The sequence below is a fragment of the Phyllobates terribilis genome, unplaced genomic scaffold (genome assembly GCF_046119375.1).
Source record: "Phyllobates terribilis strain yellow unplaced genomic scaffold, ASM4611937v1 Scaffold_11__3_contigs__length_659146591, whole genome shotgun sequence".
NCBI lineage: Eukaryota > Metazoa > Chordata > Amphibia > Anura > Dendrobatidae > Phyllobates > Phyllobates terribilis.
The window spans coordinates 216,524,687-216,550,905 of NW_027362771.1; the positions used below are offsets into that span (position 1 = coordinate 216,524,687).

A 26,219-nucleotide genomic window follows, 5' to 3' on the forward strand; every position below is an offset into this window, starting at 1 on the left:
GTATGTACATAAAAAATAAATAACATGTCGAACATATACACAAGATGCATACAGTGTGAATAGTGCATAAAAAGTGCACAGTACAGATCCATGAACTATATAAGTGAAACCATATCTACATGCACATATACATATGTACATAACAAAAGTAACATGCCGAACACATATACCAAATGCATAAAGTGTAAATAGTGCATAAAAAGTGCACAGTGCAAATCCCTAAACTATTTAAGTGATGCCCTATCTACATCAGGAATATATCTATAACATATATGGTGCAAGTAAAGTGCACCATGCAGTACAAGCATATACTAAGACATAAAAGTGCACAGTGCAAATCCCTAAACTGTTTGAGTGATGCCCTGTCTACATCAGGAATGTATCTATAATATAAATGGTGCATATAAAATGCACCATGCAGTACAAGCATATACTAAAACATAAAAGTGCACAGTGCAAATCCCTGAACTATTTAAGTGATTCCATATCTACATCAGGAATATATATGTAACATATGTGGTGCGTATCAAGTGCCCCATGCAGTACAAGCATATACTAAACCATAAAAAGTGCACAGTGCAAATCCCTGAAGTATTTGAGTGATACCATATCTACATCAAGAATGTATATGTAATATAAATGGTGCGTATAGAGTGCACCATAGAATACAAGCATATACTAAGACAAGTGCTATAAAAAAAGGGGAAATGTCTATATAGACTAGGATATATGGTGCAAAGATCAGAAAAATGGTCAAGTGTGTATGAATCTGACTCTAATACCTTTGGAACACATATAAACAGATATAAGCCGTAGACATGCACCATCCCACTACAATACCATTGAAATGCATATTCACAGGTATAAAAAGAAGACATGCATCATGATAGTAGATGACCAAGATACATATTATTATATGTATTACCCTTATATATTGATATACTACATACCTTCACGGGTATTTGCTATATGTTTTTAAGTATGTTTTAACTGGAGTGTGTTCCTAATAAAATTTCTCTATAATTTTTCAATCCTTGCGGTTTGATTTTTATTGCTCATCAAGAATACTTGGTGCCTAGCATATGTACCCCTTGTTCTCTTCAAAGTTTCCAGTCTCTCTTTGGGAGGTTACTGGCAGAGTATTCTTTTATTAAATATGTGGATCTAGAATTTTTTGTCTGTTATCTAGATGACCAAGATACAACACATGAAGACTTCTCATCCCCAAACAAAATTTATGTCATATATGAGTTCCAAAGATAACAATTGTGTAAGAGCTTGGGATATCGAATCCGGATGTATGTCTCATCTCGTATCTCTGATTCCTTATAGTGTCCCTGTAAAGTTACCTGCTCAAACAAAACAAATAAAATTAATAAATAATTCAAAACTGAGACAGACATATAAAAGGTGTGATAAAAATGAAGCAGATGAAATCAGAGGAATAGAATGAAGCTAATTAATTCATTCAAGCCGTGTGGTTGCATGAATTTCAGGGTCCAGATCCATTTGGTTTCTAGTTATGCAAGAGGACGACTGACTCTACCTCCATGTACCCCTAACACAACACCGTCAATTCCCCTCACTTTGAACCCTTTAGGATCGCATTAATGATGTACCTTAAATTGTCTAGGAAGAGTTCGAAGTTGATCAACATTTGTCTCTTCCTTGGCGGAAATTATATCCCGTACATGTTCTCTTACTCTTGTTTTCAATGCTCTAGTTGTCAATCCGACAAACATTTTGGAGCAAGGACAGATCACACAATATACATCTGCTTTTGTAGAGCACGTGATTGTCTGTGTGATTTTAAATTCTTTACTACCATCAGAAGAATAGAATGTGGTGGCACGCTCGATGTTTGGGCATGCAACACATTTCCCACATACTTTTATTGTAATGACTCTGCACGAGAGAATCACCTAGGTTTTTGCTACGCCTTGCTGTAATGCTGGGTTTATGTGATAAATACAATTTCATAGTTTGATCTGCCAGGAGAATGGGTCAATATTTCGCAATACATTCCCTCATCAGATCCCATTGGGAATGATATTTGGTAATTAATCTTACCTTTCTATCTGTAACCCCCAAACGTGTAGTATGGATAAGTTCCTGTCGATTATGTTTCCGTGCTCTACTGTATGCTTGTTTGATTGATCTGTTACTGTATCCTCGTTCACAAAATCTATTCTTGAGCTCCATTGTTTTTTCTTCGAAATCTGTACCAGAAGAGCAAATATGACGAATATGTAAAAATTGTCCAGTGGGTATGGATTTTATAACTTGTTTAGGGTGGGCAGACTTAGCATGTAAGACCGAGTTCACAGAGGTTTCTTTTCTATATAGATCCGTTTGTAAGAAACCATCCTGGTCACGTTTAACGGTGACATCAAGGAAGTAATTTTTTTCACATCTAAACTTGTAAGTTAGCCGTATATTGAGATGGTTAGCATTAAGTTGTTGGAAAAAAAGAGGTAAGGTCTTGTAGACTTCCCTGCCAGAACATAAACACATCGTCAATGTACCGTGCCCAAAAAGGACATGGTCCATTGACGCGTGCCGGTCTGACAGGAATAGGTCCCTCTCCCACAGCCCCAGGAACAGGTTGGCATAGGAGGGCACAAAGGCTGCCCCCACGGCTATCCCCTGGATCTGCAGGTAGAGGGACCCACCAAAAAAGAAAAAAAATTATGTTGTAAAGCAAATTCAAGTAGTTCAACAATGAACTTAACTTCCATAGAAGTCATCTGTGTCATAGACAGGTAATAAGATATTGCTTTCAATCCATCTTGGTGTCGGATGCTGGTGTATAATGCTTCCACATCACATGTTACCAAGATGGCATCATCATCTACACGCAATGAGTCAATTTTTTGTAAAAAATCCCCAGTGTCACGAATGTAAGATGGTAGAGCTTCTACCAAAGGTTTTAGTTGAATATCAATGTATTTAGACACATTTTCCACGAAGTTACCCACACCGGATACAATTGGTCTGCCTGGTGGTACCCTGCAGTCTTTATGTACCTTAGGTAACAAATATAATGTTGATAATTTAGGTTCTGTCATTATGAGTGCGTCGTGGAATTGTTTAGAAATGACGTTATCCTCATATGCCACAGCAAGAATGTTCTTCAATGCTTCACTAAATGCCAGTAGTGGATTAAAGGTAAGTTTGCGGTAACATTGTTTGTCTCTTAGTTGGTGATAGGCTTCCACCTCATACATATGACAAGGCCAAATCACAATATTTCCACCCTTGTCCGCAGGTATATAAATGACATCCTGAAGCTATGCATAAAGAGCTCACTAAATTCAAGCATGGTCCTGTATTAGGATGACACCATTTTAACAAGTCATTTCATGAAATTTCTTCCCTAACATATATTTCACAATAAACTTTGAGTCATATTATTGAAAAGTGTACAATTTAGGAACTACAGGAACTTAGCCACAAAGTGACAGACCATGCAAAGCAGGGATGTCAAACTGAAACACACAAAAGGCCAAAATTATAAATTTGTGTCAAGTCATGGGCCAACGAGTATACAGTATAATGGGTCCAACATAGTCCTCCATACATAATAATGGCCCCACATAGTCCTCCATACAGAATAATGGGCCCCACATAGTTCTCCATACAGAATAATGGCCCCACATAGAGGTGGTTGTCTGGTGTCGCCAGACAAATAATATAACCCTGCGGGCCAAATTCGACCCAAGGGCCAGAGTTTGACATGTATGATGTAAAGCTATAGAGAGTTGTGACCGACTGCTGAAGTGCCTTGTGCATAATTTGCCAATACTCTGATGACTTCGTAACTACACAGATCCAGACCCCTTCTGGCATTAAAGATGTTATCCAGCCCCAACATCCAAATTTTATTTTTTAAACTTTTAAACTAACCTATGCTGTATTGTAATATAAAATACCATTATACATTTTGTTTTTTGCTTCTATATTCCGTTCCTCCTGAATTTCACTTCATTCCCTACACTCAGTTTCTTTACATTTGGCTCTACCAGACCAGGCAGCTTACTGCCAGATGCATACTTTTTTCTAAGCTCACAGCCAGAAGCAGCCTCTCCCCTTGCCTAAATGTCCAAGTCCGCCCACTGCCCACCCACTACACACTCATTGGCTGCTAGTATCCGCCCTGAGATTAACCTCCTTGATCCCAGCATTGGAAGTGACAGAGCAGGGACCTTGCTCCTCTCATCTATATCCAGCACCGGTAATACAATCCACATCATATCCACAGTAGTGACAGAGCCCCACATGTCCCCCACATTACCCCTAACATAGGAATACTGTGAAGTGAAAAGTCTATAGTCATGTGTGTATATATATATATCTACATACAATGGGGAAAATAAGTATTTGATACACTGCGAATTTTGCAAGTTTTCCCACCTACAAAGAATAGAGTGGTCTGTAATTTATATTGTAGGTACACTTCAACTGTGAGAGATAGAATCTAAAAATAAAAACTAGAAAATCACATTGTATGATTTTTACATAATTATTTGCATTTTATTGCATTAAATAAATATTTGATACAATAGAAAAATAGAACTTAATATTTGGTACAGAAACCTTTGTTTGCAATTACAGAGGTCAGTCATTTCCTGTAGTTCTTGACCAAGTTTCAACACACTGCAGCAGGAATTTTGGCTCACTCCTCCATACAGACCTTCTCCAGATCTTTCAGGTTTCGGGACTGTCACTGGACAACATTGAGTTTCAGCTCCATCCAAAGATTTTCTATTGGGTTCACGTCTGGAGACTAGCTAGGCCACTCCAGGACCTTGAAATGCTTTCTATGGAGCCACACCTTAGTTGCCCTGGCTGTGTGTTTCTCGTCATTGTCATGCTGGAAAACCCAGCCACGACCCATCTTCAATACTCTAAGGGAAGGAAGTTGTTAGCCAAAATCTCACGATACATGACCCCATACATCCTCCCCTCAGTATGGTGCAGTCGTCTTGTCCACCTTTGAAGAAAAGCACCCCCAAAGTATGATGTTTCCCCCACTATGCTTCAAGATTGGGACAGTGTTCTTGGGGTGGAACTGGTATGACCACATGACCTTGTCCCATGCTTTCTCTGGATCATCCAGATGGTCATTGGCAAACTTCAAACAGGCCTGGACATGTACTGGCGTGGCCTGAATATACCGATACCCCATATGAGGGGGGAAAACTACTGTTTGGGTGCAAGCCAGGGCATCTGAAAGAAACACCCCATAAGTAACCCCATTTTGGAAACTAGACTTCCCAGAATTTTACAATGTTGAACTGTGAAAATGAAAAAATTTGATTTCTCTCACAAAAATTTTGTTTTAACCCCAAATTTTTCCATTTTCACAAGGATATCAGGAGAAAATGGACCCCAAAAATTGTTGTGCAAGTTCTCTGATAGAATGGTCTGCGGGCGTCATGTCACGATTGGAGAGCCCCTGATGTGCCTAAACAGCGGAAACCCCCCACAAGTGACCCTATAATGGAATTGATCTATTTTTTCCTGGAATGTGAATTTTATAATGTGGTAGCATACTTACGTTGTGTAGAGTGCATCAGGTTGGCATACATAAGTTGTGTAGAGTACACCAATCTGGCATATGTGAATTGTGTAGAGTTTATTAGGTTGGCATACGTGAGTAGTGTAGAGTGCATCAGGTTGCCATTTGTGAGGTTAGGAAGAGAGCATCAGGTTGGTGGCATCCTTTCCCTCACTATCAGTGTTGGAGGCAAGGAAGGCATATGCCTCCTCGGCTGAATACCGTGATTGTGAGGTCTGTGTGTGTACCAAATTTTATTCAGGTGTGTACATGTGAGTGTTTGGTAAAAACTTTTTTATTTAGAAGAAAAGAATCTAGAAAGAAAAAGATAAAAATATTTAGTAAAATAAAATACAAACTTACTGAATGCATGTCAGTAAAAGAAAAATTGCAACTGGAAGTTCCTATTTCTAAGGGACTCTTTGACCTGTCTTAAAATATAAAGAAGTGCAAAAAACAAGGTGTGCTGCCCTCTATGATGTTCATGACAGAGTTTCAACAGTTGAATATATTTGGGTTTTTAAAAAACATATTGGTCCCAATTCATCAAGACCAGTGTTGTTCACGACAATCTTGAGAAGGTGTGCTGGAGTCAGATGCTCCCGATTCATGAAAAGGAGTGCAGGACGAGAGGTATTCACTTCCGTGTGCACCTTGCCACAAATCCTACTCAAGTCCCTGCTGGATTAAGAGTTGTGGTGTAGCAAACTCTGTCACTCAGCTGCCTCTATTCCAGTGGAGTTGGGAAAAACTGACGTGAAGACGCCAGAAGTTGCAACGTTTAAGCCAAACTCTGACTTGTGCCTAAATTTTGTGACTTTTCAAAACTTTTATCCCAGAATTCTGCGTGAAAGCTTTGATGAATCAGGCTAATTCGGTCCACTTGTGAAATAATTAAATATCAGAAACTGTGTGCCACGGTAAAATGATTACTATTATGAGAACCCATTATCGGTCTTCCACTGACAGCATTACTTCTAAAATACTTTACTATGAGGGGAGTAAAAGGTTCTGTACCTGTTCTTGCACTTCGTGGGGGAATTACTTGTAATATTCAGAGTCTTGCTCAGTAAAAGTAAACAAGTCGTTGTTTAGCAGGCTGACCACCACTTTTTGCTGGTTCCATAATTATGTTTTAATCTTTAATTCCTTCTTCCAACACTGCAGGTTATTTCTGTATTTCCATTGTAATGCTATCAATAATGGAAAACAGCTGCCTTCTTGTCCACACAGCTCAACAAATAACTCATTTGTCTCTATCATGGAGACATAATAGGATCACAGCCATCTGTGCACAAGTGGACAGTGTTTGCTCGGAGGTACATTAGGGCATTGCTGGAGGTGACTTATTCCAGGCACCAGGCTTACGTTAGTGGCCGGTCTCCAGGCAACCGCAGGATCTTATCATTCTCATTTTGTAATAGACTTATCTATTTGATTATTTGACATTTTCTATAGATTATGGATCCTTTAGTAACTCCCACTTTTCTGCAACCCAGATCAAAAATCTGCCCTTTGTGTATCTTACTTGTTTTGTGCAATTATTCATTTTTTATTTTTGCACTTGGATGATGCCCGTTCACATTAGATGTAAGTTTTCTAAACCTGCCTACTTCAGATGGAGCTACCTGTCTATCTAATACATATATGGGTGTTCAGATTCTCCATAAGCAACAGAGAAAATAAGGACAAAGCATTCGATTTCAACATGCCCGTCATCCCTTGGGAAATAGTCTGCTTCCAGGGATGTCAGGCATGCTTTATGTGTGTATGAAGAGGGGGGATATGAGATTAGCTATTATTAGCAAATACAAGACTTCCAAAGGGTATGAGGTCATCTCCAAAGACCTTGGTATCCCAGTTTCAACAGTGAGCAATGTCATTAAGAAGTTTGCCAAGAGTGGAACCGTCAAGAACCTCCCAGGACGTGGGGGAAAGAGGAAAATTGACAAGTGATGTCTTCGAAGTTTGCTGTGAATGGTGGAAAAAGCACCACGTTAAACATTCAAAGACCTGAAGGCCAACCTGGAACAGTTTGGGGTCATGGTTTCAACAAGTACCACACACCGCACACTAAACTAAGCAGAGCTTTATGGGCGAAGGCAAAGGAAGAAACCATAACTGAAGAAAAGACATAAAAAGGAACGACTGATCTTTGCCAAAGAGTACCTTAACAAACCACAATCCTTCTGGGAAAACGTTCCGTGGACAGATGAAAAAAAATAGAGCTTTTTGGCAATGCAAAGCAACAGTTTGTTTACAGGCAGCGCAATGAAGCTCATAAGGGAAAGAACACCTTATCAACAGTTAAGCATGGTGGAGGATCCATAATGCTGTGGGGTTGCTTTGCTGCGTCTGGTACTGGAGGCCTTGACCGTATTACAGGAGTCATGAAATCAGAGAATTACCAAGAGATTTTAGAGCGAAATGTCCTAACCAGAGTAAGAAAACTTGATTTGAGTCGAAGATCATGTGTCCTCCAGCAAGAGAATGACCCAAAGCACACATCCACAAGTACACAGGAATGGTTGAAAAAAAAAAACGGGCTGTTTTAAAATGACCAGGAATGAGTCCTGACCTTAAGCCCATTGAAAATTTTTGGTGTGAGCTGAAATTTGCCATTGGGAAAAATAACCCTGCAAACATTCAAGAGCTTGAACAAACTGCAAAGGAAGAGTGGGTTGAAAATTCCAGTTGAGAAGTGCAAGAAGCTTATAGATGGCTATAAGAAATGTGTGGAGGCTGTCAGCAATGTCAAAGGGTGTGCAACCAAGTATTAATTAGGGGTGCCTTTATTGCTACACATGCTGTTTATTCTGTTTCTTCTTTGAATTTGCAACATGAAAGTCGAAAAACAATGTTTTATTGTTGAATTACTTTGGACCACTAATTAAAAAATCCTGAGGATATAACTTTGGTACATTTCCATTTATTTCTGAAGATATTGTACAGTCTATGAAAAAAATGAAGGGGTACCAATAATGGTGAGCAGTGCTGTACAATTGTACACTCCCATCTAGTTATGTTACATTATCTTATCTTGTATTAGCAGAATGCATGTAGCCATACTTCAGTGCTAAGTAGATTGTAGTTTAAAAACATGTCTGCACTGCAGGTAATGACTTATGACATTTTTTCTAAAGCGAAGGATGTCATCTTGAGTACATCAACAATAGTCTAACCCAGTATATATATACAGTGGGGGCCAAAAGTATTGGCACCCCTGCAATTCTGTCAGATAATACTCAGTTTCTTCCTGAAAATGATTGCAATCACAAATTCTTTGGTATTATTATCTTCATTTAATTTGCTTGCAAGGAAAAAACACAAAAGAGAATGAAGCAAAAATCAAATCATTGATCATTTCACACAAAACTCCAAAAATGGGCCAGACAAAAGTATTGGCACCCTCAGCCTAATACTTGGTTGCACAACCTTTAGCCAAAATAACTGCGAACAACCGCTTCCGGTAACCATCAATGAGTTTCTTACAATGCTCTGCTGGAATTGTAGACCATTCTTCTTTGGCAAACTGCTCCAGGTCCCTGATATTTGAAGGGTGCCTTCTCCAAAATGCTATTTTGAGATCTCTCCACAGGTGTTCTATGGGATTCAGGTCTGAACTCATTGCTGGCCACCTTAGAAGTCTCCAGTGCTTTCTCTCAAACCATTTTATAGTGCTTTTGGAAGTGTGTTTTGGGTCATTGTCCTGCTGGAAGACCCATGACCTCTGAGGGAGACCCAGCTTTCTCACACTGGCACCCTACATTATGCTGCAAAATTTGTTGGTAGTCTTCAGACTTCATAATGCCATGCACACAGTCAAGCAGTCCAGTGCCAGAGGCAGCAAAGCAACCCCAAAACATCAGGGAACCTCCGCCATGTTTGACTGTAGGGACCATGTTCTTTTCTTTGAATGCCTCTTTTTTTTTCCTGTACACTCTATGTTGATGCTTTTTCCCAAAAAGCTCTACTTTTGTCTCATCTGACCAGAGAACATTCTTCCAAAACGTTTTAGGCTTTCTCAGGTAAGTTTTGGCAAAATCCAGCCTGGCTTTTTTATGTCTCGGGTAAGAAGTGGGGTCTTACTGGGTATCCTACCATACAGTCCCTTTTCATTCAGACGCCGGCGGATAGTATGGGTTGACACTGTTGTACCGTCGGACTTCAGGGCAGCTTGAACTTGTTTGGATGTTAGTCGAGGTTCTTTACCCACCATCCGCACAATCTTGCTTTGAAATCTCTCGTCAATTTTTCTTTTCCGTCCACATCTAGGGAGGTTAGCCACAGTGCCATGGGCTTTAAACTTCTTGATGACACTGCGCACGGAAGACACAGGAACATTCAGGTCTTTGGAGATGGACTTGTAGCCTTGAGATTGCTCATGCTTCCTCACAATTTGGTTTCTCAAGTCCTCAGACAGTTCTTTGGTCTTCTTTCTTTTCTCCATGCTCAATGTGGTACACACAAGGACACAGGACAGAGGTTGAGTCAACTTTAATCCATGTTAACTGGCTGCAAGTGTGATTTAGTTATTGCCAACACCTGTTAGCTGCCACAAGTAAGTTACAGGTGCTGTTAATTACACGAATTAGAGAAGCATCACATGATTTTTCAAACAGTGCAAATACTTTTGTCCACCCCCTTTTTTAAGTTTGGTGTGGAATTATATCCAAATTGGCTTTAGGACAATTCTTTTTGTGTTTTTTCATTGAAGACAAATTAAATGAAGATAATAATACCAAAGAATTTGTGATTGCAATCATTTTCAGGAAGAAACTGAGTATTATCTGACAGAATTGCAGGGGTGCCAATACTTTTGGCCCCGACTGTATACCCCCCAGGAGTAAATGTTTGTCAGCCCATACACTTAGTGCATGGGCATTACAAGTATAAGAGGCCCGCTCCCTTCTAATGGGAACATTTTTTTATGAGGCCCTCCTCCACGTTTCTTCCAAGGGGCATTGAAGTGCCTCCAAATTTTTGGCAGCCCTTGCATTCACTGCATAGGCCAACACTATGGGAGACTCTCTACTTTCTAATGGGAATTTGTCGTTACTGTGGCCCTGCTATGTGTGTCTTTAAATTCTTAGTGGGTTTTTTCCTAAAATTGGTCAGCCATTGGACTCACTGCATACCCTATAACTGTATAGCAGACCCTCTCCTTTCTAATGGGAACATGTCGTACCTTGTTACTGTGGCCCTGCTCTATGTGTCTTTAAATTCTTAGTGGGGTTTTTCCCAAATTTTGGCTGCCCTTGCAGTCACAGCATGGGCATTACCACTATAGGAGACCCGCTCCTTTATAATAATGGGAACATTTTTTTTACTGAGACGCTCCTCTATGTCTCTTCAAAGGGGTATTGGGTTGCGTCCAAATTTTTGGCAGCCCTTGCAGTCACTGGATACGCAATAACAGTATAGGAGACCCACTTGTTAATAATGGGAACAACAAAGCATAGCCGGCTGATGGCTCTCTAACAATAGCTAGGGCCGACTGCTGGCCTTTTAAGAATAGTAAGGGCCGTCTGATGTCCCTGTAAAAATAGGCTTTATGACTTTCAGAGTCCCTTAATCATAAATAAAAAAGGATGTGTCTGATGATGTGTCACACACCACATTGCCAGATAAGGTTGTAAAATGTTAAAATGACATTTCCCGGTGAATGAATTTGTCGTAAAAAAAACAAAACAATAGGATCTTTCTTTAGTATAAAAAAACAGCGTCACCAATTTAACCTCAATGTAATCATGATGTTCAGCTCATGGACCTCCTCCTCCATCTCCGAAATGATCACATCAGTCACAAGCTGACAGCACTGCAGCACTGCCTTGGCCAATAGGCTGTACTGAAGATAACATGCTTAATGCTTAATTGACAGACCGCCCAGCGCTGCAGAGTTGTTGAAAGCTGTAACACAGCAGCCTGATCTGTGGCTCTCACCGCTGAACATACAGCCTGGCATGGTCGTGTGTGACAATGGGCGGAACCTGGTCACGGAGAAATGACAGCCGGGGTAGATACGGTTTCCCTCTATGCCAGTCCTTTCACCGAGCTAAAGAATATGGCTGTGGTGAAATACAACTCACACTGAGAAGCTGTTTCAGATTGAAAAACATTGTGCCCACCAGAGGATTTGATTCTGAGGGCTAACCTTTCTCACCCGCTCAAGAGCCCCATAGCAGCTGCAAAGTTAGCGCTATCATGAACTCTCCTGAGGTAGAAGCCAGGGCACACCAGAGGATTCTCTGGTGGGACCGTCCAACCCTGCCGAGAAGCAGTCCTGGCTAAGAAAAGTGTGTGGGAATGTTCCCGGACACTCTATGGCTGCTTTTTTACTGAGGAGGAAACACACGCAAACACGGGAGGAACATACAAAGTCCTTGCAGATGTTGTCCTTGCTGGGATTTGAACCCAGGATCCCAGCGCAGCAAGGCTTCAGTGCTAACCACTGATACAATGTGCTGCCGTTCAACCTCTAATATCTAACAGGCTGGAGAAACTTGCACCTACTGCCTTCTCTATCTTCAGCTCCTTTGTGAGAAAATGTATTTGGGCAGCCACTCAGTCTACCAAATAAAATTCCTGAGAAGGAAATTGGTGATGGCTTCGCGACTGGTACTGGGGGAACCTGCCTGTTACCTGCCATGCCTACCAGCCAGCCTACTGGAGGCTCCTGTACGTTACCTGCTGTGCCTGCCAGCCCACTTACCTAGAAGCACCTGCCTGTTACCTGCCGTGCCTACCAGCCAGCCTACCTGGAGGCTCCTGCTTGTTACCTGCCGTGTCTGCCAGTCGTTCTGCCGGATCACCCGTCAGCCTGCCTGCCGTGCTCATCTGCTGTACCGGTCAGTCCCTGCCTTCTGACCCGTGGGAGCCACCTGCTCTCATACAAGGTCGGTCCCAGAGTAGCACCTGGTCCCTCTGCTCTGTCCCTCCCTGGTCACGGAGTTGATTGAGCCGCCGTACGACCTTGGTCGGTCCGAGTTGATACCTAGTTACGCCCCTCTGGTCCCTCCTTGCACCGCAGCACAGAGGTTCCGCCACCCGGATCCGTAACACCCAGGGCCAACCGCACCAGCATATGGTCTCACAAGGGGTCTGAGGATCTCATCTCGGTACCTAATGGCAGTCAGGCTACCTCTGGCGAGCACATGGAGGGCTGTGCGGCCCTCCAAAGAAATTCCAACCCACACGATTACTGATCCACTGCCAAACCGGTCATGCTGAAGGATGTTGCAGGCAGCAGATCGCTCTCCACGGCGTCTCCAGACTCTGTCACGTCTGTCACATGTGCTCAGTGTGAACCTGCTTTCATCTGTGAAGAGCACAGGGCGCCAGTGGCGACTTTGCCAATCCTGGTGTTCGGCGGTAAATGCCAAGCATCCTGCATGGTGCTGGGCTGTGAGCACAACCCCCATCTGTGGACGTTGGGCCCTCATACCACCCTCATGGAGTCGGTTTCTAAAAGTTTGTGCAGACACACGCACATTTGTGGCCTGCTGGAGGTCATTTTGCAGGGCTCTAGCAGAGCTACTTCTGTTCCTCCTTGCACAAAGGCGGAGGTAGCAGTCCTGCTGCTGAGTTGTTTCCCTCCTACGGCCCCCTCCACGTCTCCTGGTGTACTGGCCTGTCTCCTGGTAGCGCCTCCAGCCTCTGGACAGTACGCTGACAGACACAGCAAACCTTATTGGCACAGCTCGCATTGATGTGCCGTCCTGGATGAGCTGCACTACCTGAGCAACTTCTGTGGGTTGTAGAGTCCGTCTCATGCTACCACGAGTGTGAAAGCACAACCAACATTCAGAAGTGACCAAAAGATCAGCCAGAAAGCATTAGTACTGAGATGTGCTCTGCGGTCGCCACCTGCAGAACCACTCCATCATTGAGTGTGTCTTGATAATTGCCAATAATTTCCATCTATTGTCTATTCCATTTGCACAACAGCATGTGAAATTGATTGTCAATTAGTGTTGCTTCCTCAGCGGACAGTTTGATTTCACAGAAGTTTGATTTACTTGGAGTTATATTCTGTTGTTTAAGTGTTCCCTTTATTTTTTTGAGCAGTGTATATACAGGTGTGTCTCACAAAATTAGAATATCATCAAAAAGTTAATTTATTTCAGCTTTTCAATACCAAAAGTGAAACTTATATATTATATAGAGTCATTACAAACAGAGTGATCTATTTCAAGTGTTTGTTTCTGTTAATGTTGATGATTATGCTTATAGCCAATGAAAACACAAAAGTCATTATCTCAGTAAATTAGAATACTTTATAACAGCAGCTTGAAAAATGATTTTAAAATCCGAAATGTTGGCCTACTGAAATGTATGTAAATGCTCTCAATACTTGGACGGGACTCCTTTTGCATCAATTACTGCATCAATGAGGTGTGGCATGGAGGCGATCAGCTTATGGCACTGCTGAGGTGTTACGGAAGCCCAGGTTGCTTTGATAGCAGCCTTCAGCTCATCTGCATTGTTGGGTCTGGTGTCTCTCATCTTCCTCTTGACAATACCCCATAGATTCTCTATGGGGTTAAGGTCAGGCGAGTTTGCTGGCCAATCAAGCACAGTGATGCTGTTGCTTTTAAACCAGGTATTGGTACTTTTGGCAGTGTGGACAGGTGCCAAGTCCTGCTGGAGAATTAAATTACACATTATTTATATATACACACACACACACATTTAAATACAGCAGTGTATATATCTTCACCCATACATACAGTACATACAGTATAAGGAACAAGACAAAACTGCAAAATGAAACACATTAATAATACAGAAAAAAGCCACATAATAGCTACAAAAAAGTGGGCGGATAGCCAGCCAAATGGCGGGCATCCGTCCAAACGCACGCTGGAAACATCATATAAAAAAGAGGAGGAAAGCTCAGCATATCATTGCAAAAAAAGTATCTTTATTAAACATGTGTAAAGAAGTAAATATTAAGACCAGACAAATTGTAGGTAAAAGATAACTATGTAGGAACATACTAGTACTCAAATATATGCACTAATAGGACAAAGGTTTTAGCCCTTGGTAGAATTGCACACTAGCCCAAGATAGAACATAAAACATAAATAGTGGAAGCCATAAATGTGCTATATATAATACAAGCATTCCACTTATGTCAGGTAAGAGGGTACTCTTAATGTAACAGAGCAAAATATTGCCATATGTCAAGGGGGCGCACCAACATCTACCTAATATCAGGGCAAAATATATAATGAGGAGTATGTTACCTGTAGAAAAATCTCCCGGTCAAAGTGGAGAGGAGGGGGAGAGAAGAAAGGGTGGTGGTAACACGGAGCCCGACGCGCGTTTCGCGGTAAAACCGCTTTCTCAAGGGCGGGTGATGGATGTATGGCGCCCCCAAGGCATATATATATGTCCATATCCCTTCGATATTAACGAAACTAGATGCAGCTGTGATGCGGGACGCGCACCAGAAGTGGCCAGCTAAACCGGGGGCGTGTCCCGCAAATCACATGACGTGAGGTGAAGCTATAACGGCGCATGCGCGCGGGCGAGAGGGGCGCGCCGCGCGCGATCCGGCTGTCAAGCCACTACTGCACACGCGCGGACCAAAAAGGTTCGCGCAAGCGCAGAGAGGCATAAAGACGGCCAGGCAAGCGCGCGACGCAATCCCCCACACCACACACGCACGCGCACATCACGTCAGTGAATAACACTGCCAATTTACAGATATAAGAAAGAAAACACGGGAACAAAGAGCAACCACGAAAGAATATAACAATACAACAATACAGGGATATAGCAGTAATAGTACAGATGCCACTACTAAATAATATAGATCAGCCATGTTCAGCAGCATCATCCTGGCAAAGATGTGTATTCTGATTCGTAGTGCTCTCATGAGGACTTATATCCCATAATGGATGTAATCATAAAGTTCGCCAAATCAAATTACATTAGGGGAGCAGCCAAAACTATATACTCCTGAAACCAAAAACAAAACACAAATAGAAAGGCCACAATTAAAACCAGTTAAATACCAGTTAAAACCAGTTAAATAACCAATAAAATAAAAAATATTAAATATTCAATAAATAACTAACCACCCAGTATATGCATGTGCAAGGAGATTATATAACTCCAAATCAGAGATGCAGGGATTGTGGCTATAAAAATGGAGAGAAGCTCAGAGATTCATTCAAGCCATAAGGGGTCACAGTGTTTAATCGTACGATCCATTGAGACTCTTTCTGAGCCAATAGCTTTTTGGCATTACCACCCCGTATCCCCATGTGTATTGCGTCAATACCACGTACCATGAAAGAGCGGGGATTGCAATTATGTTTCAATTTAAAGTGCCGTGGTATTGTTTTTAACTGAGCTAGATCGCTCACCGAGGTGGCTGCTGCAATATCACGAATATGCTCACGTGTGCGGACCCGTAATTCCTTTGTGGTTAGACCAACATAGATCATGGGGCAGCTACACGTGGCATAGTAGATGATGTTGGATGTACCACAGGAAATATGGTGTCTGATGTCGAATGTTCTGTGGCCATCAGCTGAACAAAAGCTGGTGCACCGCAAAACATTCGGACAGGCCACACAGTGTCCACATTTGTAGTTACCTCTAATAGGGCCACCAGTGCCAAAGGGTCGTGTTACCGGTGCAACATAGTGACTCTTGGTCAATATGTCACCAAGATTCCGACATCTCCTTGGTGTCATTGATGGAAAAGACCCCAGGTGTCCCCTCAGGGAGGGCTCCACCATCAAGATACTCCAATATTTTATCAAGGGCGCAGATAAGGGGGACAACATTGTTATTTGGCCTATCAACAAGTATGAGCGGGAGGCTTTCCGCCAATTGAGGGACCCTGATACCTATGTTAGATTGCCCTCTTGTCCATTGACCCATTTTACTGCTAAGCTGCAGGACATCCTAACCCAGGCTCTGGAGTGCTCAATAATCTCCAAAAAGGTTTATGAGGGCTTGACAGTGACCTTCCCCAGGATCCCCACCTTTTACCTTTTACCTAAAATCCACAAAGATCCCGTCGACCCTCCAGGGAGTCCGATTGTGTCTGGTATTGGGGGACTGTGTGAACCCATATGTAGATTTATTGATCACTATTTAAAACCTTTAGTGACCAATTTACCATCATATATCAAAGACACAACGGATGCCCTCACTAGGGTCGACGGTATCACGGTGGATGAGGGGACTCTCTTGGTCACTGCCGACGTTGAAAGCCTGTATACCAGCATTAACCACATTGATGGTTTGAACGCGGAGCGTCTCTTTCTTGGAGCCTCCGACCTGGATAGCCCCCTGTGTGAACTCATCCTTGAGCTGCTGGAATTTGCCCTGACTCACAACTTTTTTGTTTTCAAAGATCAATTTTATCTCCAGAAGCGTGGCACAGCCATGGGGGCGGCCTGTGCCCCCTCATATGCTAACCTTTTCCTAGGGCAGTAGGAAAGGGAAATCTTTGATGGGGATACCATCCCCGCCGCCCACTATGTGCTGTGCTAGCTGAGATATATTGATGACATTTTATTTTTGTGGCGGGGCTCTATACAGCAGCTCGGAGAGTTCATGGACTGTCTCAACATGAATCAATATAACATCAAGCTGACCTATATATATGGTATAAGAGGGTGGACTTTCTGGACATATCCCTGTGTGTCGACAATCATGGGGGCCTGCAGACGGACGTGTTCAGAAAGCCCACTTTGGTCAATGCTTTGATTCATGCGGGATCTGCCCACAGTCCAGCCACAATTGGGGCTGTCCCGGTCGGACAGTTCCTGAGGATGAGGCGCATCTGCTCTACTGAACAGAGCTTTCAGCGTCAGGCACAGGACCTTAAACAGCGCTTCCTGCAACGTGGTTATAGTCGGAAATGTATTAGGAGGGGGTATGATAGAGCATGTAAGACTCCTCGTACTGCCCTCCTCCATCCGAGAATACGATCTTCGGAGAGGGACGAAACCATACGTTTCATCTCCACCTATAACCACGAATGGGGTAGCAAAAACATTGGAGTATCTTGATGGTGGAGCCCTCCCTGAGGGGACACCTGGGGTCTTTTCCATCAATGACACCAAGGAGATGTCGGAATCTTGGTGACATATTGACCAAGAGTCACTATGTTGCACCGGTAATACGACCCTTTGGCACTGATGACCCTATTAGAGGTAACTACAAATGTGGACACTGTGTGGCCTGTCCGAATGTTTTGCGGTGCACCAGCTTTTGTTCAGCTGATGGCCACAGAACATTTGACATCAGACACCATATTTCCTGTGGTACATCCAACATCATCTACTATGCCAAGTGTAGCTGCCCCATGATCTATGTTGATCTAACCACAAGGGAATTACGGGTCCGCACACGTGAGCATATTCGTGATATTGCAGCAGCCACCTCGGTGAGCGATCTAGCTCAGTTAAAAACAATACCACGGCACTTTAAATTGAAACATAATTGCAATCCCCGCTCTTTCATAGTACGTGGTATTGACGCAATACACATGGGGATACGGGGTGGTAATGCCAAAAAGCTATTGGCTCAGAAAGAGTCTCAATGGATCGTACGATTAAACAGTGTGACCCCTTATGGCTTGAATGAATCTCTGAGCTTCTCTCCATTTTTATAGCCACAATCCCTGCATCTCTGATTTGGAGTTATATAATCTCCTTACACATGCATATACTGGGTGGATAGCTATTTATTGAATATTTAATATTTTTTATATTATTGTTTTTAACTGGTTTTAATTGTGGCCTTTCTATTTGTGTTTTGTTTTTGGTTTCAGGAGTATATAGTTTTGGCTGCTCCCCTAATCTAATTCGATTTGGCGAACTTTATGATTACATCCATTATGGGATATAAGTCCTCATGAGAGCACTACGAATCAGAATACACATCTTTGCCGGGATGATGCTGCTGAACATGGCTGATCTATATTATTTAGTAGTGGCATCTGTACTATTACTGCTATATCCCTGTATTGTTGTATTGTTATATTCTTTCGTGGTTGCTCTTTGTTCCCGTTTTTTCTTTCTTATATCTGTAAATTGGCAGTGTTATTCACTGACGTGATGTGCGCGTGTGGTGTGGGGGATTGCGTCGCGCGCTTGCCTGGCCGTCTTTATGCCTCTCTGCGCTTGCGCGAACCTTTTTGGTCCGCGCGTGCGCAGTAGCGGCTTGACGGCCGGGTCGCGCGCGGCGCGCCCCTCTCGCCCGCGCCGTTATAGCTTCACCTCACGTCATGTGATTTGCGGGACACGCCCCCGGTTTAGCTGGCCACTTCCGGGTGCGCGTCCCGCATCACAGCTGCATCTAGTTTCGTTAATATCGAAGGGATATGGACATATATATATGCCTTGGGGGCGCCATACATCCATCACCCGCCCTTGAGAAAGCGGTTTTACGGCGAAACACGCGTCGGGCTCCGTGTTACCACCACCCTTTCTTCTCTCCCCCTCCTCTCCACTGTGACCGGGAGATTTTTCTACAGGTAACATACTCCTCATTATATATTTTGCCCTGATATTAGGTAGATGTTGGTGCGCCCCCTTGACATATGGCAATATTTTGCTCTGTTACATTAAGAGTACCCTCTTACCTGACATAAGTGGAATGCTTGTATTATATATAGCACATTTATGGCTTCCACTATTTATGTTTTATGTTCTATCTTGGGCTAGTGTGCAATTCTACCAAGGGCTAAAACCTTTGTCCTATTAGTGCATATATTTGAGTACTAGTATGTTCCTACTCAGTTATCTTTTACCTACAATTTGTCTGGTCTTAATATTTACTTCTTTACACATGTTTAATAAAGATACTTTTTTTGCAATGATATGCTGAGCTTTCCTCCTCTTTTTTAAAATGAAACACATGTACAGGTGCAGGTTACTGAAGTATACAAACAAATACAACTGCACACTGTGCACACTAGACTATATGGCACCATAGAATGCATGACTTTGAACTGCATTAATGCCATGTATAAATATATATCAGACACCAGTAAATGTTATCTAATATTTACTAACCCTTTAGAGAAGACAGTAGTTACAGGTTGACATTGCACGTTAGGGGATTTTATTGGGATTTGACTCCTTGCAAGCTGTACCATATGTATATTCGTAGAGTGCATCTACCCTAAGGTTACAGTGACCTTGTGCTTACATTAGCTGCATTGTTCATATGATGATTAATGTTGCATCCGTAAAGATATTATCCTGCATCCATGTAGGGTAGCTTTAATAGCTAAACATCATGGACTGTTAAGTCCCTCTCTCTTTGCACAGGGTGTTTATTATTATATTAGCCCCCACACACCTTTCTTCCCTCTATTTTTTCATATGCATTGTTACACAATATTTATTGTCTCCATCATGATGTACCGTATTTTTTTGCATGCTTCATTCAATGGGGTTGTCATTTTTCATGGACATGCAATCTATCTGTCATCTGAAGACATGTGCATTATTGATATTTCCTAATATGTCTTTTTAGATACATGCTGGCATGATATTACTTGTAAATACATTTATCCTGTTTCATTATAATGGATTATGATTATAGAGGCAGTTATGGTATGTATATATGCCTATATTTAGTTGTGCTATATGGATGGTAAGGGTGGGCCATATGGATTATGCCTTGATTAGTTAGTACTGTAAGGCCATGGGCTTTTTTTATTGTTTTTATGGTATTTTTTAGCTTCTTATTTTGTATAAGTAAAATTTCTATTATTCTTAGGTTATCCCTGTTTTTGCATATCTTTTTCTATCTTTTTGGTATGTAATATTATATGCATTAGGTCAATCCCAGTACTTTAGGTGGTGCTCGCTTTGTTACTCTAAGGGCTCATTCAAATGTTCAGTATTTGGTCAGTATTTGTAAGCCAAAGCCAGGAGTGGGTGATAAATACAGAAGTGGTGACGTGTCTCTATTATACTTTTCCTCTGATTGTTCCACTCCTGGTTTGGGCTTACAAATACTGATGTAAAATACTGACCAAATCCTGTTAGTGTGAGCGAGCCCTTATTGTATAAGTTATACCTGGCACTGATTGACAGCCGACTCTAATGATGATCCTGCTGTTAGTTAGGGCTGGGGGCCTGATTGCTTAGGCATCCATGGTTACAACCACTAACAACTCACGAACTGTCATTATATGAGTGGTCGTAACCATGGATACCTAAACCACTGCAACACCCTGCACATGGGGTAAGTGACAAGTAATATTATTATTATTACATCTACTACATATTGGAATAGGATCTTTTGAGATGGGAATACTCTTTTATGTTTCCATTTAGATGGCTTATCTACATGCAGTAAACAGATGCTTGTCTGTCAATGGAACCTTCAATAGTGGACACCTTCAGTCATAATGAAACCATTTTGCTCATTGCAATTATTTGCACCTTCACATGTACTTATGCCCCTGTCCTAACATACCGACAGGCTCTTCATCTTTGTCATTTTACAACACAATCAATTGCAGCAAACATATTGTTATTCTATTATTTAGAGAAAAAGTGAAACATAGTGCACCCCCAGGAGGGAAGCAATGGAAGTTTTCAATGTACACAGAAGTTATCTAGTACAACAACATAAATCTCATTTATATTCTGTGGGTAATTAGTTTATTAAACATATTTAAAGTGATAGTGTCCTAGAAAACTACCATTTTGCACTCCAAGCATATTAGTTATAGAGTACTTTGAATATCATAAACGGAATTTCTCAGCAGCTTTTTGCTATGTAACCTAAAAGCAGCATGATGCAGAGCAGAGACTCTGATTCTAGCAATGTGTCACTTACTAGACTGTGTGTTTCTGTTTTAATACAATCAGTGTTTTATCAGCAGAAGATTATCACTAGAAGACTAGGTGTCTTATACCTTCTGGTCCAACTCTCCCCCACCATTTATTAGTAGATCTCTGTCACAATACAATGTACACAGAAAGCTGCCGATCAGTGGTGTGCAGGGCTGTGGAGTCGGTAAGCCAAACTGACGACTCCGACTCCTCAATTTCCATGACACCGACTCCGACTCCCTCATACATGGCTCATGTTTATGTGATAAATTTACTGTAGCACAGATTCAGCTAAAAGTCTAGACCCTTAGATCAGGAATAGGACAGACATTTATAGGACATTTCATAACTTTCCCAAATTCTTATGAAAAAATATTCCCCACAAACTGCATTGAACTACTGTACCCAATTTATTATATATTTTAGGAGTCGGAATTGGTCAATTTTATACAGATGCCGACTCCACCAAAATGGGCTCCGACTCCACAGCCCTGGTGGTGTGGGCAGGGTTATACACAGCTCAGCATTTAGAGCTCTGCTAGATCTGCAGCAGAGAAAAAAGGAATTATATCATAACTGCTGCATTGAGAAAAATAAGGGATACATCGCTGGAATCAGGGTCTCAGTCCCTACACAATGATGCTATTAGACTATATATCAAAAACTTGATGACTGATTTCCTTTAAGAAGTAAAATGAGTCCCGTGGAGGAACATTTTTCTCAGAGGTATGAACTTTGACATTGTATTAATACAGATGCTTCCCTCCGTACAGAAGCATATGATTACAGTATGAATGTATAGAAACACTGAGGAGGATGTAAAATGCTTCCTGGAAGCTTCCATGAAAGGTTATGTATTATATACAACAGTCTTATTGCAAACATGAGTTGGTGAAATTGCAGGTAATATCTGAATGAAGATGGCAGACGTCATCAATAAAGCTGCTGCCAATGTTGTCCCTTCCTGAGTATTAGTCATCCAGTTCGTGTCCTGCATATTTGGATAAGCAGTGGCTTTATCATCTCTCTTGTGCTGGTGGAATTGATTTATTAAGCCTACTGGGGATCTAATTTCTTAAATTTCTTAATTTATTGCCTACAGAGCTCTCTAAGACGTGTTCAAGCTGGTTCTGAATGTTTTTTTGCTACTTATTATATCTATAGACTGTAATTTAAGCAGGATTTGTACTATTTTGTAAGTGATACATGGTTAACATCAATTTCCCTTACTATTACTGTAAATACTTATACAGCATTTTTCTATATTTATTTTTTTATAACAAAATATTGTTTATTTATTTTTGCTTATGATAACTAACAATAATTCCAAGACTGCTATCACATGGCGATGAAGGAATCAATCAGATGATTTTCTTTTTCAACACTCAGCATCACTGGGGGTCCCAGTGGCTGACCCCTAGCGATCAGTAAGATATCCCTTGTCCTATGCATATGGGATACCTTTCTAGTAACTAAATACACTATATGGGAAGCACCTAATCATTGAAAACAGGTTTTTCATTCTGTTTCATTTCCACAGGAATATAAAATCCAGCCCCGTCGCCATGCAGTCTGCCTTGTAAGACAATCATGAAAGAATAGCTTGTTCTAAAGAGCTCATTGAATTTGAGCATAATACTCTAATAAAATGCCACCATTGTAACACATCTGTGGCGCCCCTGCGGGTTCAGTCGCCACAGAGGTACTGCATCTCACCCAGAGGTGTGCTACCTCACTCTCAGGTAAGGATAGAGTGCTGCTGGGGACCCTAACACCTGCATCCAACACTACACTACTCCAGACCAGCAGGAGGGGCAAGATGCGTCGCTTCCCTGCTGAGCCCTGTCCCTGGCTGGAGTGGGGGAGAACCAAAGTAGGGGGAACCATGTAGTGGGTGTGGGTGGAGGAAGTAAATCAGGGGAGCATTGGAAGAAGTGATATAAATAGAGAAGCCATCTTGAAAGGAGAGTGCAGTCAGTTCAGTCTGAAAGGAGAAGTAGAGGGAGCAGGAGCTCAGCAGGAGCTCTGCTCAGGAGGAGGAGGGCCTAGCCAGAGAGGCCCAGGACAGAGTGAGGAGGAGAGGAGCAGGAGGAAGGCTCCAGGAACGAAGAAGGGATCCCAGGGGTACGGGCAGTGCTGGAGGCCACCCGTACGCCCGAATCTGCCAGGCGGTGGAGGGATCGAGCCGCAGAGGGGACCGGTCCCTAATCAGTGAGAATTACAAAGTTCAACTGAAAACTGGAGGCTTCTGTACTTTCAGGGTGCAGTTGCCACATCTGCACTCAAGTCGCCAAAAAGGTAACCATATAGGATCCAGGGAACTCCAGGTTGCCCAGAAAGATCCGAGGATACCGGCTTGGGACATTGTTTGGCGAGGCACAGGGCAAGAAGGGTGAGGGCCAGCGCAGGAAGACGGCTGAGAAGGGCATATAGAACGGGGTCTTGTCAGGCACTCTTGAAATACCTGGGAGTTTGCTGAACCCCTGCCAGGTGAACGCAGTGCGACGTGGGAGGTCGTAATCCGGAAAGTGCAACCTGAGGAACTTAACAACTGTGAGTAAACCCTGAGGACTGCACCCCACTGTCTCTGTGAAATTATTGCTGCGCCATCACCCCCTGCACAGCACTGCACCACGAGCGCTACCTCAATATCTACAACATCTCCACTGCCCAACTCTGCTGCATTCACATCAGCTCCAGAGGACCTGCTCCGCAGCGACGGCTCCCTTTAGCCGCATTCCACAGGTGGCGTCACGAACTGTATATAAAAACTATAAATCCCCTGTAATATTCCCCTTTGGATTGACCTCCCTGGGTCACGGACCGGGTCACCGCCACTGTGACATCACCCCTTGCAGCGACCGGCCCGGCACCGAGTGCCCCACGGCCCAGGGGCGCGTCACATGAGTTTGGGAAATTTCTTCCCTCCAAAATATTCCACCATCTCCTGTGAGTGGTATCATTGAAAGGTGGAAGCATTGAGAACCACCAGGCAACTCCGCCACAAAGTGACAGACAGGGGTCTCCAGGAATTACAGAGTCCAAACTTCTTGCATTAAAGGGAGCCTGTCACCAGGTTTTCCCAATATATAGTAGGGTCAGCACCTGTAAGCCCTCTTTTACAGCATTCTGGTATGCTGTATGTATGTCCCCAATTCCCTCTGCATTGCCCCAAACAGTCCTTTTATTATGCTCACAGGTCCGGACCGATGGGCATCTCTGGTCTTGATCCGATGCCTCCTCTCTTACAATCATAGTCTTCCTTCCCTGCTTCATAAGGATGACGTGTCCTACTTCATCCACATGGTGTCCCCCACTGTGCTCCAGCATAGGTGCACGTCTCTCTGCCCTGTCGAGTGCAGAGCAAAGTACTGTAGTGCACATGCACTGGGAAAGGCCAAAGAGCACAGATAACCTCTAGGTAAAGCCGGCATATGCGCACTACAGTGCTTTGCTCTTCCCTCGGCAGGGAAGAGAGAAGGGCGCCTGTGCAGGAGCGCGATGGAGGATACTGTGTGGATGACATAGGACACATCATCCACATGAAGCAAGTAGGATGGAGACTGAAGGAAGAGAGGAGGCACCGGATCAAGACCAGTGACACCCATTAAACTGGATCGAGCTGTCTAAGTATAATAAAAGGTCTGTTTTGTGCCTTGCATAGGGGATTGGAGACATACTTACAGCATACTAGAATACTGTAAAAGAGGGCTTAAAGGTGCTGGCCATAATTTATATTGGGAAAACTTGATGACAGGTTCCCTTTAATGTCAGAACAAAAATTGTGCATCAGGAGCTTAATGAAATGAGTTTTAATAGCTGAGCAGCCGCATGCAAACTTTACATCATCAAGCACAAACCCAAAATTGGTTACTGCCTCCAAGCCAAACATCCCTGACCAAGCTAAAATGAATTTGGGTGACCCCTGAATAAATTACAAGGAAATGTTCCAATATTTCCTCCAGGGGATAACTGGTTAATTGGTAATCTGTAAGTATGAAAAATCTTCACTTACCAAACCAAGGTTTAGAAGCTTGGAAACAATCTTGTCAAAGACTCCTTTGTCATTCTCTTCATACTGTATATTCTCATAGCAATCTTCAGAACAATATCTTCTGCGGTGAGTGGAGTTCCATCTAACTGGATGTCATTTCTGGAGAGCTGCACTTAATGTCTCCTTCATTGATGCTGAGAGCTTAAACTTAAAGCCCCCATTGACTCAATCAGGCTTTAATTTCCATTCATAAAATAGTAACCTAAATAGAGAAAAATCTATGTGCTATTAAATTCGTTATTAGGAATAGCCATGAACAGAAATCAATCTACAGTATGATTTATAATAAGAGAAGTTTCATTAGCTTATTCTATCTTTCCAACTAAAATTAATCTTATTTAACCCCTTAACGACATGTGCCATACATGTACGGCACATGGCATGTCTTTCCCTTTGGTGCGGGCTCCGGAACTGAGCCCGCACCTTTCCGGGGAAATGACAGCTGAACTGATCAGCTGTCATGTGCCACTAGCAGCCACGGGTGGAATCGCCATCCACCCCGGCTGTTACCATGTTAAATGCAGCTGTTAATCCCTGACAGTGGCATTTAACATGGCCGCGGCGGAAGGACGTCACTGGTCCCGCCCATTAGCGCCCGTATCACATGATCGCGGGTCGCCGATGGGTTGGCATGACAACCCAGGGTCTGCAGGAGACTCCGGCTGTAGTCATTGCCAGGATGCTATGAGCGCCGCCCAGGAGTCAGCGCTCATAGCCAGTGAGCATTTCTGCTACACACAGGCGATCTGATGCAATCAGAACAAGCAATCAGAACGTC

The 26,219-nt window shown here is 42.7% G+C and overlaps 1 long non-coding RNA gene across 1 annotated transcript; it reads right to left on the reverse strand.

Moving 5' to 3' along the window:
* Nucleotides 1-779: 779 nt before the first annotated feature.
* On the reverse strand, nt 780-25,644 carry LOC141165070 (uncharacterized). The gene is made up of 3 exons (XR_012251045.1): nt 25,403-25,644; nt 2,071-2,219; nt 780-1,349 (listed from the first exon to the last, which is right to left on the reverse strand). It is a non-coding gene; the product is annotated as an uncharacterized lncRNA (long non-coding RNA).
* Between the last annotated feature and the right edge of the window lie 575 nt (nt 25,645-26,219).